Source organism: Schistocerca gregaria, unplaced genomic scaffold (genome assembly GCF_023897955.1).
Source record: "Schistocerca gregaria isolate iqSchGreg1 unplaced genomic scaffold, iqSchGreg1.2 ptg000045l, whole genome shotgun sequence".
Classification (NCBI taxonomy): Eukaryota; Metazoa; Arthropoda; class Insecta; order Orthoptera; family Acrididae; genus Schistocerca; species Schistocerca gregaria.
In genome coordinates this window covers 510,001-515,000 of record NW_026061703.1, presented here as the reverse complement: position 1 = coordinate 515,000, position 5,000 = coordinate 510,001, and the positions used below count along the sequence as shown (strand labels likewise).

Here is a 5,000-nt window from a genome sequence, read left to right as displayed (position 1 = left end):
TCCCTTAACCTAACTCAAGTTGTCCCTTAACCTAACTCAAGTTGTCCCTTAACCTAACTCAAGTTGTCCCTTAACCTAACTCAAGTTGTCCCTTAACCTAACTCAAGTTGTCCCTTAACCTAACTCAAGTTGTCCCTTAACCTAACTCAAGTTGTCCCTTAACCTAACTCAAGTTGTCCCTTAACCTAACTCAATTTGTCCCTTAACCTAACTCAATTTGTCCCTTAACCTAACTCAATTTGTCCCTTAACCTAACTCAATTTGTCCCTTAACCTAACTCAATTTGTCCCTTAACCTAACTCAATTTGTCCCTTAACCTAACCCACGTTGTCCCTTAACCTAACTCAATTTGTCCCTTAACCTAACTCACGTTGTCCCTTAACCTAACCCACGTTGTCCCTTAACCTAACCCACGTTGTCCCTTAACCTAACCCACGTTGTCCCTTAACCTAACCCACGTTGTCCCTTAACCTAACCCACGTTGTCCCTTAACCTAACCCACGTTGTCCCTTAACCTAACCCACGTTGTCCCTTAACCTAACCCACGTTGTCCCTTAACCTAACCCACGTTGTCCCTTAACCTAACCCACGTTGTCCCTTAACCTAACCCACGTTGTCCCTTAACCTAACCCACGTTGTCCCTTAACCTAACCCACGTTGTCCCTTAACCTAACCCACGTTGTCCCTTAACCTAACCCACGTTGTCCCTTAACCTAACCCACGTTGTCCCTTTGCCTAACATAGTTCACTGCTCGGAATCTCTGGTGTCGTTGTTATCCTCATGTAGATGTCTTGCGAGTGTTGCTTACTTTCCACATATTCCCGCTATCCACTGTCAATTGTACTGCAATAGGACTATATCGCCGCCCCCCCCCCTCTGTCCCCCTCTTTGTGTCTCTGTCCTCTCAAGCTGGTCGGTCTGGCATTTGAGTGTTAAATGAGCCTCGCAGCTGTTCAGTTGCATTCAGATGTCGACGCCCTCAGTGTACGTCGTGGTATGGTCTGTGTCCATTGTCCGCTGATGTCGTACGCGTAACCCACACGCTGTACCGATCATCGGTCGTTACGTACAGAGTGAAGTAGTGTGATACGTGTGACCGTACGCTGGCTGTGCCCAACGGTGTCGAATCTCAATTTCCATATGTTGTGCTCGATGCTACTTGTCTCGTCTCCCAATAACAGCTAGGTTGCACTGTGGTACGCCGTAGAGGCGTGTGGGAGGAACGTACGAACGCATTGTATGTCACCCTGGGTCGCTGGGGGTGGTGGTGCGGTGAGTCAGGTCAGGTCAGGTCAGGTCAGGTCAGGTCAGCGTGAGCCGTCTGATGTAGTGACGCGTGTATTCCGACTTTGTCGTATTGCCTCACACAAAGTGCTACCCTGGTGGACCGCGTTCCATATCTGGGACATGCCGCAGATGCCGGTTGACAGTGGATCGCGGAAGGGACATCGCATACGTGCGCGGGCCACCTTCCACGTGTTCTCTTCTGCACATGTCGCAGTGTGTATGTGGTCTGATGTAGCGTGTCGTGACACATGACATCCTGGCATGCAAGAATTGTTGAATTCGCAAATGTAGGTGGACATCTACGTTTACTGCCCAAGATACGCAAATGAACTGGAAATCCGTTGTTGAGCGGTTGTTCACGCTGGAGGTGAATCTGTGATGGCGACGATCGGTACAGCTATTAACCGGTTGTTTCAGCGGTACCCGCCACATCCACACACGTGACTAGGTCCATGTGGGTATGAAGCGATACGCGGCGGTGGCTTGGTGGGACTGTTCCCGGCCGGTGAAGGGGGGCCGCCCGGCGTGTTGGCCGCGCGCTGCGTGGGCGCACGCGCAACAGGCGGCTGGTGGGGGGCGCCGAGTGGCAGGAGCGCCAGCCGACGGGCCCGGCAGGCGGTGCAGCTACGCTGCGGCGCACCCTGCACGCGGCGCCTGGCGGCCAAAGTTGGTTCAGCCGAGCCCGGTGCGAAGCGCGGTGGACATCTGCAGTGTGCTGGTCTGATTGAGGACTGTGTGCGTTGAGGATGCGCCGCCGCCTGGCACTCGGCGCCGCGACGCCGTCTGCTGCTCGGTCGCCCCAGCGGTTCTCGCAGGTGGTTTGTATCGCAGTTGTGCGGACGTGTTGGCGCGTGCGCTGTGCTGGGAGAGTTCGCTTCTGCACCCAAGTGGGGCTTTGCCCTTGTGTGGCGCTGGCGTTGGAGCTGCCGGTCACCATAGGTGGCGCGTGTTGTCTCCCGCCGGCAATGCCACGACAGCACGCTCCCGGGCCTCTGTCGGCAGCGGCAAGCTCAGTTGGGAGCAAGGGTGTTCGCACTAAAACCGTCTACTCGCCTAACTCCGGGCGATTGCGCCTCTCTCGAAACCGACCAAGTACCTAGGACGGCGCTGCGCGCCGCCGGGACCTGAGAGGGTTTCGAGGTGTATCGTGCAGGGGAGCTCGGCCTCCTCCTGTTTGCAGAATAATTGAGCGGACGCTTGCGTGTTCGCGCGGGCCCCCGGGACACACTCCCGGGCGGCCGGCTGCTCAGCTCTAGTTGACGCAGCTCCCTGGTTGATCCTGCCAGTAGTCATATGCTTGTCTCAAAGATTAAGCCATGCATGTCTCAGTACAAGCCGCATTAAGGTGAAACCGCGAATGGCTCATTAAATCAGTTATGGTTCCTTAGATCGTACCCACGTTACTTGGATAACTGTGGTAATTCTAGAGCTAATACATGCAAACAGAGTCCCGACCAGAGATGGAAGGGACGCTTTTATTAGATCAAAACCAATCGGATTGGCTTGTCTGGTCCGTTTGCCTTGGTGACTCTGAATAACTTTGGGCTGATCGCACGGTCCTCGTACCGGCGACGCATCTTTCAAATGTCTGCCTTATCAACTGTCGATGGTAGGTTCTGCGCCTACCATGGTTGTAACGGGTAACGGGGAATCAGGGTTCGATTCCGGAGAGGGAGCCTGAGAAACGGCTACCACATCCAAGGAAGGCAGCAGGCGCGCAAATTACCCACTCCCGGCACGGGGAGGTAGTGACGAAAAATAACGATACGGGACTCATCCGAGGCCCCGTAATCGGAATGAGTACCCTTTAAATCCTTTAACGAGTATCTATTGGAGGGCAAGTCTGGTGCCAGCAGCCGCGGTAATTCCAGCTCCAATAGCGTATATTAAAGTTGTTGCGGTTAAAAAGCTCGTAGTTGGATTTGTGTCCCACGCTGTTGGTTCACCGCCCGTCGGTGTTTAACTGGCATGTATCGTGGGACGTCCTGCCGGTGGGGCGAGCCGAAGGGGTGCTTTCGCGTCCCGAGGCGGACCCCGTTTAAATCCTACCAGGGTGCTCTTTGTTGAGTGTCTCGGTGGGCCGGCACGTTTACTTTGAACAAATTAGAGTGCTTAAAGCAGGCAAGCCCGCCTGAATACTGTGTGCATGGAATAATGGAATAGGACCTCGGTTCTATTTTGTTGGTTTTCGGAACCCGAGGTAATGATTAATAGGGACAGGCGGGGGCATTCGTATTGCGACGTTAGAGGTGAAATTCTTGGATCGTCGCAAGACGAACAGAAGCGAAAGCATTTGCCAAGTATGTTTTCATTAATCAAGAACGAAAGTTAGAGGTTCGAAGGCGATCAGATACCGCCCTAGTTCTAACCATAAACGATGCCAGCCAGCGATCCGCCGCAGTTCCTCCGATGACTCGGCGGGCAGCCTCTGGGAAACCAAAGCTTTTGGGTTCCGGGGGAAGTATGGTTGCAAAGCTGAAACTTAAAGGAATTGACGGAAGGGCACCACCAGGAGTGGAGCCTGCGGCTTAATTTGACTCAACACGGGAAACCTCACCAGGCCCGGACACCGGAAGGATTGACAGATTGATAGCTCTTTCTTGATTCGGTGGGTGGTGGTGCATGGCCGTTCTTAGTTGGTGGAGCGATTTGTCTGGTTAATTCCGATAACGAACGAGACTCTAGCCTGCTAACTAGTCGCGTGACATCCTTCGTGCTGTCAGCGATTACTTTTCTTCTTAGAGGGACAGGCGGCTTCTAGCCGCACGAGATTGAGCAATAACAGGTCTGTGATGCCCTTAGATGTTCTGGGCCGCACGCGCGCTACACTGAAGGAATCAGCGTGTCTTCCTAGGCCGAAAGGTCGGGGTAACCCGCTGAACCTCCTTCGTGCTAGGGATTGGGGCTTGCAATTGTTCCCCATGAACGAGGAATTCCCAGTAAGCGCGAGTCATAAGCTCGCGTTGATTACGTCCCTGCCCTTTGTACACACCGCCCGTCGCTACTACCGATTGAATGATTTAGTGAGGTCTTCGGACTGGTACGCGGCATCGACTCTGTCGTTGCCGATGCTACCGGAAAGATGACCAAACTTGATCATTTAGAGGAAGTAAAAGTCGTAACAAGGTTTCCGTAGGTGAACCTGCGGAAGGATCATTACCGACTAGACTGCATGTCTTTCGATGTGCGTGTCGTGTCGCGCAACACGCTACCTGTACGGCAGTGGCCGTGCGCCGCGTGCGGAACCACGCGTGCCTCTCAAAACTAGCGGAAGTGTTGTTGTTGTGTGGTACGAGCGCTGAAGCTCTGGAGCGGCTGGCCTGCGGTACCTGGCGCCTGGCGCCGGTTTTGAATGACGTTCGCCCGAGTGCCTGTCCGCTCCGGTGTGGAGCCGTACGACGCCCATCGGCTGTGAGGCCGTTGGACACAAAAAAATAGTGGAACAGGGGCCGTCAGACGCCTCAGTCCCGCAAATGCTACTGTCTTGAAAGAGACAGTGGGAGACTGAAAAGGAAAAGATCACCCAGGACGGTGGATCACTCGGCTCGTGGGTCGATGAAGAACGCAGCAAATTGCGCGTCGACATGTGAACTGCAGGACACATGAACATCGACGTTTCGAACGCACATTGCGGTCCATGGATTCCGTTCCCGGGCCACGTCTGGCTGAGGGTCGGCTACGTATACTGAAGCGCGCGGCGTTTGTCCCGCTT

The 5,000-nt window shown here is 54.1% G+C and overlaps 2 non-coding genes across 2 annotated transcripts; both read left to right on the top strand.

Moving 5' to 3' along the window:
• Positions 1–2,554: 2,554 nt before the first annotated feature.
• On the top strand, positions 2,555–4,447 carry LOC126301148 (small subunit ribosomal RNA). Its single transcript, XR_007552934.1, has one exon. It is a non-coding gene; the product is annotated as a small subunit ribosomal RNA (ribosomal RNA).
• Positions 4,448–4,808: 361 nt separating this feature from the next.
• LOC126301223 (5.8S ribosomal RNA) lies at positions 4,809–4,963 on the top strand. The gene has a single exon (XR_007552988.1). It is a non-coding gene; the product is annotated as a 5.8S ribosomal RNA (ribosomal RNA).
• The last annotated feature ends 37 nt before the right edge of the window (positions 4,964–5,000 follow it).